Source organism: Lissotriton helveticus, chromosome 8 (genome assembly GCF_964261635.1).
Source record: "Lissotriton helveticus chromosome 8, aLisHel1.1, whole genome shotgun sequence".
Lineage (NCBI taxonomy): Eukaryota > Metazoa > Chordata > Amphibia > Caudata > Salamandridae > Lissotriton > Lissotriton helveticus.
Genome location: NC_136069.1, coordinates 151,675,881 through 151,691,752, shown reverse-complemented (window position 1 = coordinate 151,691,752; position 15,872 = coordinate 151,675,881).

Sequence of the window (15,872 nt, the reverse complement as noted above, 5' to 3'; positions counted from 1 at the left end):
ATAATCATAAGAATTATTGAATAAATCTTGTGGAACAGAGAGCCTCGGGGGTCCTATAGTAAAATGTGTGATTTTTGTCAAGCATGACTAAAGTCGCCCATTTGGACACACTTAGGAAGGTCTTGCACTGTGGTACTGCTGTAATTGTGCAGCCCATCAGGCCATGCGCCCTGCAGTCACAGCAGCCAAACACACGCACTGCATCCTGATGATGTCACCTGCTTAAACACAAGAGCCTGCAAAGATAAGTGCAATCTGAAAGAGTGTTATCTCAGCTGCCAAACATTAGCATTGTGCTGATAAGTGCAGCAGTGCAGGCACACCCTGGGTGTAGCTACATGTGCACATAATATCACTCCTCAATATGAAACACACCCTCTCTCCTGGAGTTCTCAGGTGCTAATACCAGGTACAGGAATGTTGAATTCTCACTTCTCCTCCCATACATCATTTGCCGTATTTCCACTAAGTCAGTCTGCAAGAGCCACGTATGGAAATCTTGCAAGACATTTCCTAAACATCCTAAAAGACCACACCCAAACAGTACCACCAGGCAAGACATCGTCCTCACTAACTAATTCTCTATTGGTGCCTATAGATGGATCTCTCTTCCCATCAATTTGGCAGTTAAGCATCTGGGAGAGGTGTGGCGCAGCGGCCAGAGCGGCTGGTTCCGCAGCTCACGACTCATGGGTTCAATCGCCAGTGACAGCTCAGTTCAGCACCATGTGACTCTAGGCAATAGCTCACTTAATCTTCCCGACTGCCCGCAGCACCTTGAAACCTTAAGGAGTAATACGGTTTATTGTTATCTTTAACAGAAACTTAGGGCCACATTTACTAACAAAAAAAGTCATTTTCTCAACTCAAATAGCGCTTTGCGCTCCTTTGGGCCACTTTGGGTCAACGAAGAGATACTTGGGTTTAACTTGGATGGATTAGCCCAAGCATCCATGGTTGTTTAGGCAACACTAGATCTCATAAAACAGTCAGACTGGGCTTTGCATCACAAAATTTAGCTCCTTTGACGTTGGCACTAACATGAGAAAATATTTAATTTGTGCAAACATTCCACAAATTGCACGTGTGCCGCACTGCGCAGCACATATACAACACGTGGAATATTTAAGGATTTATCGTGGCTTATGATTTTGCACTAGATGTGCCATTTGTAATAAATGTTTCTCTGTTCTCTTACTTCCGCTTGTGCAAATCAGGGCAGAAACTTTTTGTGTGCTGTGCTGCGCTGCACTAAAACATAAATCTGCCCCTTCGTGTTGATTGCTGGCCTGCCCTAGGTTAATCCATGCGTTCTTAGGCAGAGGGTGCCAATCAAATTGAAAAAAAACTTTCCTGTGTCATTTCTCTCTGTTTACATCACCTCACTTCCTCATTCATCCTCTCTCTCTTAATCTCTCACTCTATCTCTACTTCTCTATATATCTTCATCCTATCTTTCCAACTCATCTATCGCTATCTCTTTCATTACCTTGCCCCGTCTATATCATTCTCTGTGCCTCCGTCTATAGCTATCAGTCTCGATCCCCTTTCTACCTTGACATTTTTTCTGCCTAACTCCTATCCCTTTCTCTGTGCCTCACTGCACACTGTTTCCATCTGACCATCTGACCTCCCTTTATCTCTACTACTTCTATTTCACTTCTTAGTCACCTTCATCTTTATCTTTAACTCACCTCTCTATCTCTACCTTCATGTCTCTACTACCTTACTACTCAACCTCTCTCTCAGCCCTTTCTCTCCCTCATCACTTCCCCTCACTGCTCTATCTCATTTCTCTCACTACCTCACATCTCCCTCACTGCCTTACCTCTCTATACCCCACAGCACTTCCTGCCAATTGACCTCACAATTAATGAATTACCTCACCTTTTCACCTTCTCTTTCTCTTGTTCTATGCTTTAACTCTGTTCCCTTTCCTCCACCTCTAAACATCTTTTATGGATACGACTATTTCTCTACCTCTACCCCTTTTCTCTATCATCAACTTATCTGCCCCCTCTCTTTCTCTCTCTCGCACACACATACAAACACATATCTTTCTTTGGACCTCCTTCTCCGTTTCAACTCACCCCCTTCACCTCATCTATCTCTTGCAAACGCCGTTATTATAGATCTCTCTACTCACAATCGCTTCTTTTTTTTTATCTCACAGCCCATTACTTTTGTGTAGATCTCACCTTTCATTCTCGATTTCACATGTCTCGGAACTTCATCTTTTTGCTCTCCACCACACTTCCTATCCTATCCTTTAACCCCCTCTATTCTACCATTCTCACTTTCCTACTATTCTCAAATGTGCATACACCTAATTGGCAAATGTAATTTACTTGTGAGTCTCTAGTAAATGAAAATTCAAGTACGTAGGGCCTATAAATCAAATGGTAGTAGTGGGAATGTGGCACTCATTGTCCCTCCCACTAAGGTAGTGCTTTAAAACGTTTCAGGCCTGACACTGAAGCCTCTATATGCAGTCTTTAAATTGCCATTTTGAACTGGCAAATTTAACCGTTTGCCAGGCCTAAATCTTCCTTTTCAATACTTATAAGTCATCTCTGAGGAAGGTTTTAAAGAAATGTGTCCTTGAGTTTTACATGTCCTGGCAGTTAAAAACCCAGATAGTCACTTTGTACCGTTACATGCCCCATCTCTCCCAATGACTAACACTGGGTTACCGTAGTACATTTATTAAGTACTAACTTTATATTAGGGGCAGATAAGAGATATGCTGTTTATGCTCAAATGAATTTCCATGTAATTTACTCTTTATTGGTAAAATCAGATTTTAAAGTTAGAATTCTGAAAATGCCACTTACTGAAAGTTGAAATTTTTTTGCCTCACCTTCTGTGCTTTCTATCAGTGGGCCCACCTGGAGCTCCAACTGGACCTGCCTGAACTCTGCATCTGGCATCTGTTGTAGTGAGTGAGGGAGAACTGACTCAGCGCAACGTAACTCGGAGGCCATGTGTTGCAATCCTTGTAGCTCCTCATCATAACTGACGCAGTGTGATGAACCTCAATGTGGGCCACTTATCACAGCCCTCACAGCTCCTCATTGGAACTGATCCAGCATGACACAAGTAGACACAGGACCTTACCTTGTTCCTCGGAACCAGAGCTGCATGGAGCAACACCCCACATCAAGGACATATGGTACAATTCTCAAAAGGCCTATCCTGGTCCCTGTGTCCAGACCATGCTGTAGCGCTCAAAATATGTACCGCTCAAAGTCGATGTTCCTTTTGTGTAGGAACTTGCCGTCTAGTGCTTCGCGTACTTTATTGTAGGAATCAGAGGACTCTTCTGGCAGTTCTTTTATGAGTCGTCCACCTTCCCTGCCAATCAGGTTCTTGAGAGCAAACAGTTGCTCTTAGAGGCCTGTCACCTTGGATACTTTAATGAAGTCCTCAAAATCTTCTATCCATTCTTGCCATCGCGGGCCCATGCTCCCGCCGGATTCAAGAACGAGGGGCTTGGGGCAGCACAGAAAAGATGCTCTCATCATGCTTGTGGGGGCTGGGTCGGGCATTGTGCGCCTGTTGTTCCTGACTGCTTTTACAGTCCTAATTCACTCTCTGTTCTGTTCTGTTGCACTCGCCAGTGCTTGTTTGTTACTCCCGTTGCACTCGCCAGTGCTTGTTTGTTACTTTGTTGCACTCGCCAGTGCTTGTTTGTTGTCTTTATTGCACTCGCCAGTGCTTGTTTATTGCTTCCGTTGCACTCACCAGTGCTTGTTTGTTACTTTGTTGCACTCGCCAGTGCTTGTTTGCTGTCTTTAGTGCACTCGCCAGTGCTTGTTTGTTACTCCTGTTGCACTCACCAGTGCTTGTTTGTTACTCGCCAATGCTTGTTTGCTGTTTCAGGCTCTTTGCCTGACTTCAAAATGGCCGCCGATGATCCCTCGCAGGGGATTGGCCTATGCTGCCTGACTCTAAGATGGCCGCGCGGGAATCTCGTTTCTGGCGAGATTTCGGCCGTTTTAGGTTTCGCCTCGCCGAAAGCTGCGCAGCAGACTTTCACGCAAGGCAAAAACTTTTGAGAAGAGTATGGTGCCTTTGTCACGCCTCTCACGTCCATTGGCTAGCTCCATAAATGGAGGCTAGCCATTGGAAGTGAGATCTGTCTGTCATGGTTCGAGGCGATTCGTGGGCGTTCCTGCGATGTTTTTCTCATCCTGCCCCTTTTCTCACGTCATGCGGCTGTGGGCGTGTGTTTTTTTTTTTTTTGTAAAGCTTTGTTTTCACCATTTCGGAAGTGTCCTTTGCAGGGACTGCTGCGCGGCTGTCCTGTGCCTGCCTGCCCCGTGTGACCCGCTCTGACCACGAGCCGTTTTCACACTGCCAAGCTGGGCTGCCCACACCCGCCTCGCCCTCCTGATGGACTCCCTGATTTGCCTGCTGTATCCCCACTGGGGGGAGAAACTCGAGAGATTCGCCCTTTGCCTGTGGAGACGGCGCATACGCCACAGCGTACCCTCTCCCCGGCACCGCGTTATTCCCAGAAGAAGCAGTTCCCCGCTCAGACTCGCCCCGACTGAAATACGCGTCATACGCCAGAAGCGTACGCCTCGCACCAGCCTTTGATTTTCAGCCCCCCTGCGAGACGTACCGCCTTGCCTTTGTGGCCGTACGCCTCGCACCAACCTGCCCGCATTAAAGCACAGCACCTCTGATCCTGCGAGCCTGCATTGGTAGAGGCTCGCGTCGTACGCCTGAAGTGTACGCGTTGGTCCCGCACCTGTCCCCGAGGCCGCACCGCACCCGAGAGCCGCACTGTACTTAAGTACAGGCCACCCCGTGCCGCTGCCGCCTCTGGGGGAATCTGCCTGCCAGAGAGGACGTCTGCCCCAAGCCGGACCGGCTCGACAAGACCAGCATCCAGAGCCCGCCCCGCACCCCACGTGTACCGCGCATCAACAGGTACTGGGCATTCCTTCCAAGGCAGCAAGAGCTGTACTGTACCCCCTCGGGGCGCCCTTAATCCAGAACTGCATAGTTGGGGGAAAGTAAAATATTGGTAAAGCATTTAAGGAGGAACTCAAAGTACTTTCAAGAAAGCCTCGTTTTTTACATCCCTGAATTATTTTAAAGAAAGCCTCGTTTTTTTTCATCACTGAACTATTTTAAAGAAAGCCTCAGTTTTGTGCATTATTGAAACGATTATAAGCTGATACTGATACTTTTGGGTCGAGTTTGCGCTATATAAAACGGCAAAATAATCACAATGTGTACTCGTGTGCATAGTACAACCCTGCTCACCACTTTTGTGGATGTCCATGATGACATGTCCGGCAGGTTTTCTATGTCTGCATTTTGCTCACACATAGATATGCCTCTTTCGTCTGCACCAGCCTATCAATGATCTGTGGTCATTTCTACATCACCTCGAACACCACCCCTCCCGAGTGTCATCTACCACGACCACCTAAGCCCCTTTCACCCATCCCTTCACTCTTGTCTCGGCTCTATACTTGCCAAACCTTCATTCCAAGACGCCTTCCAGTTACCCCAATCTCTCAGTCCACCTCCCCTTCATTTCCTCCTCCCTGCCTGTCTCTCCTGAGTCCGTCTTCTCCTCTGGTGCCCCTTCTTCCCACCATCAGTTCACGACCCTTTGCCTCACCTACCCCTCCATCACTCCACACAGACCCCCGCTGCATCCCGTCTGTTATTCAGCTCCAGCCCCTGCCGAGCCTCAGCCAGGCTCCCTTCCAACCCTCTCATCCTATCCTTCTCACATCTCCTTCACTTCGTCCCTCCTTCTCTCCACTACCCGGTTTCACTCAGCCATTCTTCCCTCTGCAGCCAGCTTGTCCGGCCCCCTTCCTTCAGCTCTCCTGCCATTTCTTCTCTTCATCTCCTCCCTCGTCTCCCCCTTCCATTCCGGCCCCTTCCCTTCGTACCCACTTCCTACGACCCTCCCTATCCCTACACCCAATAACTCTATCCCTCCCTCGTCCTTGTATACCACGTCCACCATCCGTCCTTGGCGCCCCACCCCCCTCCCTACGACCCCCTCGTCCCTCCTTCACCCCATCTCTTTTTGCCCGCCATCCCCCATTCACAGCATAATCTGAAAAAGTGTGGGCAGAAGGTGAGGTGGGGAGCTAGAAGGGGGAAGGAAGGGAGAGAATCGGGTGCTAGAAAAGTTTACGCTATATAAAACTGCATTAAGCAAAATAAATACATGCACCCATTCACAGTATAATCTGAAAAAGTGTGGGCAGAAGGTGAGGTGGGGAGCTAGAAGGGGGAAGGAAGGGAGAGAATCGGGTGCTAGAAAAACTCGAGGAAGATTACTTCATATAATTTTTTACACATCGTTTTATTTTATTTTAATTGCAACGGATCTTTGTGCAGAGTGCAGAGTGAGTGTGTAGAGTGCAGAGTAGTGAGTGCAGAGTGCAGAGTAGTGAGTGCACAGTAGTGAGTGTGCAGACTAGTGAGTGCAGAGTGTGAGTGCAGAGTGCAAAGTGAGTGTGCAAAGTGAGTGTGCAGAGTAGAGAGTGCAGAGTAGAGAGTGCAGAGTAGAGAGTGCAGAGTAGAGAGTGCAGAGTAGAGAGTGCAGAGTGCAGAGTAGTGAGTGCAGAGTGCAGAGTGACTAGGGAGTGCAGAGTGACTAGGGAGTGCAGAGTTACTAGGGAGTGCAGAGTGACTAGGGACTGCAGAGTGACTGCAGAGTGCTAGGGAGTGCAGAGTGCTAGGGAGTGCAGAGTGACTAGGGAGTGCTAGGAAGTGCAGAGTGACTAGGGAGTGCTAGGGAGTGCAGAGTGACTAGGGAGTGCTAGGGAGGGCTAGGGAGTGCAGAGTGCTAGGGAGTGCAGAGTGACTAGGGAGTGCAGAGTGACTAGGGAGTGCTAGGGAGTGCAGAGTGACTAGGGAGTGCTAGGGAGTGCAGAGTGACTAGGGAGTGCTAGGGAGTGCAGAGTGACTGCCGAGTGCTAGGGAGTGCTAGGGAGTGCAGAATGACTGCAGAGTGCTAGGGAGTGCAGAGTGACTGCAGAGTGCTAGGGAGTGCAGAGTGACTGCAGAGTGCTAGGGAGAGCTAGAGAGTGCTAGGGAGTGCAGAGTGACTAGGGAGTGCAGAGTGACTAGGGAGTGTTAGGGAGTGCAGAGTGCTAGGGAGTGCAGAGTGACTAGGGAGTGTCAGGGAGTGCAGAGTGACTGCAGAGTGACTGCAGAGATTAAGCTAATGGCAATGTAAATGACAATGCCATTTATTTATCTGTTTTCAAAACCAACACATAAATACAAATTTTGTCATTTACAATGCCAATAGCTCTAACTTTTCCAAAGGCGAAACCATTGCATTGTAAATGCTTGATTCTTGTTTTCTTCACCGGGGACCCAGTTATTCGGCGCTTTCACTCACCGCATGCAGCCAGGATCCACCGCTTGAGTCACGAACAGGTAGGGCAGCTTTCTTTCGCTTCTCCCACCGGGGTGGGCTCCCGGTGTGGACTTTGGGCAGTGTGCTTCGGCCTCTCTGCACGAGGCGGGCTCCGCTGTTTCTGCCGCGGAGGTGGGCTCTCGGTGGGCGCTACAATTAACGCGCTCAAGCCTCCACGCACGAGGCGAGCTCCGGTCTTTCTGCCGCCGAGGTGGGCTCTCGGTGGGCGTTATGGGCAACATGCTCGAGCCTCCGGACGTGGGGCAAGCTCCAGGCGGGTCACTAACCGCTGGGTGCCGAGTTAGCCTTCTTCACGCACACGTGGGGACAGGATCCCACCTTCGTTGCCAGATGTAGTGTTGCTCTTCACACAACCTGCACGCAGACACAGTTGAGGGTGCCAGCTCCTTTTTTCAGCTCCTTCTTCATAGAAGGCTAACGGCTAACTAACCCCTTGATCCCCCGGCTCCTCCCTTTCCGCCCGCCCTCATCCCTCACTCGGGCCGGTCCTAGTGCCTGACCAGTTTGGTCAGTATGCACTTTGCATTGACATCATTACACATGCTCCATTGCAATTGGCAATTGTTTCCCTGCCCCTCCACAGATTGTTTCCCTGCCCCTCCGCCGTCTGTGCCGCTGCCCACCCCGCTCCCTGCCGCTGCTCCCCCGCGGCCCCACCCCTGCTCCCTCCAGCATCACCGCACCGCTCCCCCCCCACTCGCCACCCCGCTCCCGCCTCCCAGCTGCTCCTCCCTCCCTCAAGGGTACTTAAGGTGAGGCTCACGGGGCTGGGAGCTGTGACCTGACCTGACCTGGTCAGACCCGGTCGCTCCTCCCGCCGCGAGGCCCACCCCGAGTGTGCCCGGTCTCCTCCTGCCGCCGCTGCCAAGTACAGTATCTGCCCTGATTGGTTTTGGCCCCCTGCTCTTTGCCTGTTGCCTGTTCTTATCTGTGCCTGCTTCGTGATTTTCGCATTTGTGTAGTAATTGTGTAGTATTTGTTTCATCACTGTCGCTCCCCTGTGTTACGCCAGACTTCTGCCCTTCTGTGTGCCCAGATTGTTTACCTGCCCCTCCGCCATCTGTGCCGCTGCCCCACCCCGCTCCCTGCCACTGCTCCCCGGAGGAGGCATCGCCATCGTCCACAAGAACACCATCCGCATCACAACCAACTCCGACGACACCCTCACAGCCGCCGAACACCTACACTTCCAGATACACACCGACCCCAAGACCACCCTCAGAGGCACCCTCATCTACAGACCGCCGAGACCACGCACACAATTCAGCGAAGACATCGCTGACTTCATCAGCCCGCACGCTCTCCCCTCCGCTGACTACATCCTTCTAGGGGACCTCAACTTCCACCTAGAGAACAACAATGACTGCAACACCACCACCCTGCTGGACAACCTCGCCAACCTCGGACTCAAGCAACTGGTGACCACCCCCATCCACTATGCCGGCCACACGCTTGACCCTGTCTTCTCATCCAGCAAGGACATCTCCTTCAGCCACACCACCGGTCTCCACTGGACAGACCACAGCTGCGTCCACTTCAGCTTCAGAAGGACCACCACTCACCACCACCCGCAACAGGTCCCCCGCAGAAACTGGAACAAGATCACCACCGACCAGCTCGCCACATCCCTGAGCCAGAACCCCCCCGCCAGCTCAACGAACCCCAACCAAGCTGCCAACAACCTCACACAGTGGATCACCAACTGCGCAGACGACCTCGCTCCACTGAAGACCCACCACGTCAGACCCGGCAGCAAGAAAGCTTCCTGGTTCACCGACGAACTCAAGAGCTCCAAGAAGAACTGCTGGGCCCTCGAGAAAGCCTGTCGCACAAACCCGACTACAGACAACATGACCACCCTCAAGCACGCCACCCGAAAACACCACCAGCTGATCCACACCACCAAGAAAACCGCATTCAAGGAATGACTAGACAACAACGCCCACAACAGCAAGGAACTCTTCAACATCGTCAAAGAGCTCTCGAACCCTAGCGCCGGAAACAACGACATCACTCCCTCGCAAGACCTCTGCAACTCGCTTGCCTCATTCTTCCACAGCAAGATCGCAGACATACACAACAGTTTCAGCACGCAGCCGACGCACCCTATGACCGGACCAACGCCCCCCACCACCACCCTCCGCGCCTGGACCCCGGTCAACACCGAAGAGACCATCCGCACGATGAACTCCATCCACTCCGGATCACCAACCGACCCCTGCCCTCACCACGTCTTCAACAAGGCCGACTACGTCATCGCACCCCATCTACGGGACATCATCAACGCCTCCTTCGACACCGCCACCTTCCCAGAGAACTGGAAGCACACCGAACTCAGCGCCCTACTGAAGAAACCATCAGTGGACCCCACCGACCTCAAAAACTACCGCCCCATCTCGCTCCTTCCTTTTCCTGCCAAAGTCATTGAGAAGACCGTCAACAGACAGCTGGCTGCCTTCCTCGAGATGAATGAATCCCTCGACCATTCGCAGTCCGGCTTCCAGGCCAACCACAGCACCGAGACCGCCCTCATTGCAGCCACCGACGACATCCGAGCCCTGCTCGGCAACGGGGAAACAGCGGCCCTCATCCTCCTGGACCTCTCCGCGGCGTTCGACGCGGTCTGCCACCGCACCCTAGTGCAGCGCCTCAGCAACATCGGAATCCAGGAGAAGGCACTGGAGTGGATCATCTCCTTCCTCGCCGGAAGAACACAGAGAGTCCGCCTCCCCCCATTCAGATCCGAGGCCACCAAAGTCATCTGCGGTGTACCACAAGGATCATCACTCAGCCCCACGCTGTTCAACATCTACATGAGCCCCCTTGCAGCCATCGTACGCCAACACAACCTCAACATCATCTCCTACGCCGACGACACCCAGCTGATCCTCTCCCTCACCAACGACCCCGCCACCGCCAGAACCAACCTACACGAAGGGATGAAAGACGTAGCCGAGTGGATGATGAACAGCCGCCTGAAACTGAACTGAGATAAGCAGGAAGTCCTCATCCTGGGATCTTCACCCTCCACCTGGGACGACTCCTGGTGGCCCCCTGCCCTGGGCAGCGCACCCAAACCAACAGACCATGCACGCAACCTCGGCTTCATCCTGGACTCCTCCCTCTCCATGACCAGACAAGTCAACGCCGTCTCCTCGTCATGCTTCAACATCCTACGCATGCTACGTAAGATCTTCCGGTGGATCCCCACAGAAACCAGGAAGACAGTCACCCAGGCCCTCGTCACCAGCCGACTGGACTACGGCAACTCCCTCTACGCTGGAACCACAGCCAAACTTCAGAAAAGACTCCAGCGCATTCAGAACGCCTCAGCACGACTCATCCTGGACATTCCCCGACACAGCCACATCTCCGAACACCTGAGAAACCTGCACTGGCTCCCCGTCAGCAAGAGAATCACGTTCCGACTCCTCACCCACGCACACAAAGCTCTTCACAACCAAGGCCCAAGATACCTCAACGACCGCCTGACCTTCTACACTCCCACCCGCCAGCTACAATCGACCAGTCACGCCCTCGCCACCGTCCCCCGCATCCGAAGAGCCACAACGGGAGGAAGATCCTTCTCCTACCTGGCTGCCAAGACGTGGAACTCCCTCCCCATCCACCTCCGCCTGACCCAGGACCACCTCTCCTTCAGGAAGCAACTCAAGACCTGGCTGTTCGAGCAGTAGCGGACCCCCCTCCCCCAAGCGCCTTGAGACCCTCCGGGTGAGTAGCGCGCTATACAAATGCTTGATTGATTGATTGATTGATTGATTGGCCTGAACTTGTGAATTCTGTCCCGGTCCGACACGACCAGACAGTCGCAGTTGGCGTTTTGTGCTTTTAAGCACTAATTTTACTCAAACGCTTAAATTTGCATAGCTCCAGTTCTACATATTGGATTTTCATAGTTTTGGTGTCAAATAATTTATAAAATTTGCTCTATCTATCTAAATAGGTGTAGGATTTTTCTTGTGTTATGATTTAATTTTATTACTGTTAGAGTGCAGAATTAATAATTTACATATTGCCTCTAACTTAAGACTGGCTGCTTTTATGCAAAGCTACCAGAGGGTTAAGCACAGGTTAATTTAGTGACTTTTAGCGGGTCACCCTGACAGTTATTGTGGCTGTTGATTGAACAGGGTTCCCACCCCACTTAACCAACAACCTAATTTCCCACAGTATGATTAATGATCACTATACTAATGAGTGGGAATTGTTGTAGATGTGTATTGCGGGTGCCTTTGTGACTTCCACATGCATGTTGTGCTGTTCTTTGTAAGTACTTGTTTGTTCCGAAAATAATAAAGAAAGATTTATAAGGCGTATTGAAGAATCTCCTGGCTAGTGCCATTAGATGCACAGTCATTCCTATGCAAGTTGTCACTCACAAAGGCAGTGAGCAACTCTGTAGTAATATTAGAGCCCTGCATGGCAGAAGAAAAGGGCCTCATACCCATAAATAAGTGGTTCAACAAGGATTTGGCCAAGATGAAATGAACTAATCACAGTCTTGAATGCCAGTGGTGCAAACCCATTACAGGACCCTCTCAAAAAACATGCAGGGACTACTACAGTGAATTCTTAACAGTCAAATGATAGGAAAAGAACTAGCATCCCAAGGGCACAAAACTGCAACATTACATATGCCTACTTGGTCATCACTAGACCTGTGCATGAAGAAATTCCTTCCCTCTTTACAATCAGTCTTGACTTACATGATTAATGGATCTCTCCTGAGGACAGTTTTTCCAATTGCCCTGAAGCATGCAATCATTATGCCTCTAGTACAGAAACCACCAGCTTAGACTAAGAGGGGCTAACAACTCCACCCCCAATCTTCCCTTGCACAGCGAGCTTCATGAAAAAGTGGAAACTAGGCAACTCCAAGACAACATTAAAATGAATCATGTTCTCGATGATTGTCCTTCTGGCCTTACCGGAACAAAATCAACTTTAACCTTGGCGAATTTTAGAGAAAAACACCTTCTTTCCTTGGATGAAAGTAATGCCATATTTCTCATCCTGTTTGAACTCTCATCAGTCTACCATACTGAAGGCCATACTGTACTTCTAAGTACGCTTGAGAAAAGGGTTGGATTACCTGGTACTGCATGTGAATGAATTAGAAAAACCTAACAAGTCACAATATCAGCCTTCATGTCACCCTTCTGCATGGTATCTTGTGGAGCTCCTCAACATGTCCTTGCTTTCAGCAACATTATGCCCCATATGAATCACCTCCCTGGTCAACGCAAGCCACATCTCCATATGCATTTAGATGACATGAAAATCCGCCTCTAACAGCAAAATGGGACAACAAACCAGGTTATTATGACAACTTGCATGAATCGTGTATCTGTCTGGGAGGAAGAGAGTTTTCCATGCATCATCAGGGCCAAGATGGAGATCATATCTTTGGGATAAACAGTTTCCAACCAAACTTCTTTTAACCTAGCCACACAACCTTAGTCTATCCAGTTCTACCACTGAGAAAGTTTGGGATCTGGAAATCCTCTTGGCTCCGACGTTCTCTTTTTTCCCTCAAGTCCATGCAGTGGCCAAAAGCATTTATTTGCAGCATCTCTACCGCAGAAACTTCTCCCAGTCCTTCAAATGGACCACATGGTCAAACAGTTGAGAACTGTGGTGACGGTATGCCTACATTATTCAGGTAATACCTACATAAGCCTCTCAAAGTAACTGATAAACACATTGCAAAGGCTGTAAAATCAGACTGACAGAATGTGTTAGGCACTAAGGAGAAACCACATCAAACCGGCCCTAAAAGCTCTTCCCTGGCTTCCAGCTGAGGTGAAAATCAAATGCTCTTTGCCATAAACAAAGCACACTTGAGTAAGGGCCTAGTGTACCGTCAGAACATCTAGAGTCATGTTGCCACAATTATGTAAAATGTTTGTCCATGCAAAGTGATTCTCATATTATTACAACAATATATGTAACTATATGTAACTTCATATTCCTCCCTCGAGCTTTACAGAAGTCGAACTTCCTCACAGTAACCAATCTCCATCTTTCCTTGTTTTTGATCTCCATGCCTCTGAACCTAGAAGCAATTATGGTGTGCTCGATGTGAGCAATATAAACATAAACAGTCTTAAACCTCACTATTTTCCATACATGTCCTTCAGCTCAACAACTGCCCATCTGATCCCCCAAAATGTTTCAAACAACTTACACAATGTGAGCAAAACCTTGAAGTCCAGAGCACAAGGTTGTGAAATGCATTAAACCCACGCCTGAGGACTGAAGCATACTAGATGTGCTTCAAAAACAAGCTGAAACAGGAACTTTTTCATCTTGTTTATAACTGAACCCGCTCCCATGGGGTAGCACAGAAGAAAATCACATTGGGGACTGCCATCAATGATTGGCCTTGAACTGACCATTTTAGCTTGTATACTTAGGGCTTCGAAGTATCCTCACAATGACATGCAGCACTTTACAGAACTCATGAATTCATAAATAGATAAATAGTGTCTAGAGGCAGGGAGAGGGACCGGTTGTCTCTGTGTCCTCCTCAGCAGCAGTAGTGTCCAATCTCCTGTACAGTGGTGTAAGAGACAAAGGTGCTGGTGTTTGAGAGGATTGCTGCTCAGCCAGACTTTTCTGGCCAGTTCCATCCATTTCACATTGCTTTACAGGGCTACAGCACAATGCCCTTTCACATGATATGACTTATGACCTTGCCCGTTTCTTTGTGTGTTCCCATAAATTGACAGTATTTAGTAGTTCGGACTTCAAGACCTGTTGTATATAGTTTGTGGGCTTACCGCCTGCCCACTGCTTTTCATGTGTTTGTTTCAGTGTCCTTTAAAAGTCCTTGCTTGCTATTGATTAATCCTTTTTATTTGTCCCTCCTTTTTGTTTTTCTTTTCCACCCATGGAGCAGGGATCCAGTACTGTATCTTTACACTTTGGGTGTTTAGCTGTTCCTTTGACTGACTATTTTTATATTTGTTTCCTGCTCGTGTTACTGTTTGCCTGTGTTCAGCTTTGGCACCCGTAGCTGCTTGCAAGTTAATACGGCATTCTTCCCTCCAACTTCCTCCCATGTCACTGCATGCCCGCACCCACCTACCACGCGTTGCGGTTTGTTTAGTCAAATAAAATATTTTGCATTCATCCCGTTGTTGTTCTTATCTCCCATTAGCTCTTCCTCTTTTCACAGGGTCATGGAATTCAAATACCAATCCACTGAATTCCAGTACATGTATTTCTTGTTTCCTTTTAAACACACCAAAAGCACGAGTTGCAGGAACTGCATTGCCCATCATGCCAAGCGCTTTCTTACCAACACCACGGTTACACTTGGCCCTTTTTGCAGGGTCATCTCTGAACTTTTTCCCTTCTGCCTGTATTTTGTCTGACCTGTTTTTGTTGGTTTTATGACTCTGGGCACTTTACCACAGCTGATCAGTGCTAAAGTGCATATGCTCTCCCTATTGTAAATTGATGTATGGATTAGGGATTCCATGATTGGCTGGTTTGGTTTACCTGTCAGTCCCTAGTACAGTGCACCAGGAGTGCCCAGGGCTTGTAAGCCAAATGTTGCTGGTGGGCTTGCAGCACTGATTGTGCCACCCATACGAGCAGCCTGTAAAAGTATGTCTCATGTCTGCCATTGCAGAGCCTATGTGCAGTCTGGTACTGCCATGTTGACTGAGCACGTGCACCCACTTGCATGTTCCTAAACCTTCTCTTTTCTTCATGTCCGACACCCCTATGGTAGGCCCAAGGGCAGGGTGCAAGAATAAGGTAGGACATGCCCTGGTGTGTGTGGCATATCCTACTAGTGAATTACAGCCTTTTTTGTTTTTCACTATTGCAAGGCTACCTGTTCTCCATAGGCCAGAATGGGCAGTTAGATTATTACATCTTATAATCCTAACTGACTCAGGGAACATGGTAAAAATTCAAGTTTAGTATGCCTGAACTCAGATTGATACAATACATCTTTTAGTGAAGTTGGTTTTAACATTCTGTGTTTGAAAATACCACTTTTAGAAAGTAGGTATTTTCTTGTCTACCTATCCAAGTCTGCCTCTGCTAGGTTGTGTAATCCTTGTCTGGAGTTTGAGTGACAGGGCTGGGGGAATTCCAGGAGACAGGGTGAGTCCGCCCAGTGGTGAATAGAGAGATCTGCGTCTAGATGGGATGGAGGAGTTGCACTTGGGACCTGAATAGTACTGTACCTGCCCCCCACAGTGCTGGCTCCACCCCCTGTGGTGTGTCTGATGTTTCTGCCCTGCACTGTGAAAGGAAAGAAGGAGTCATGTCAACAGAGTGCTCCAGAACTGGTTTGGACTGGGCAAAGGCCCCTCTGCCCTCAGAGGAAAAAGGATTTTGGGGTATAAATATTGGGACCCTGATCCCAAGAAATTAGATCACTTTTGGACTACAAGAAGAAACC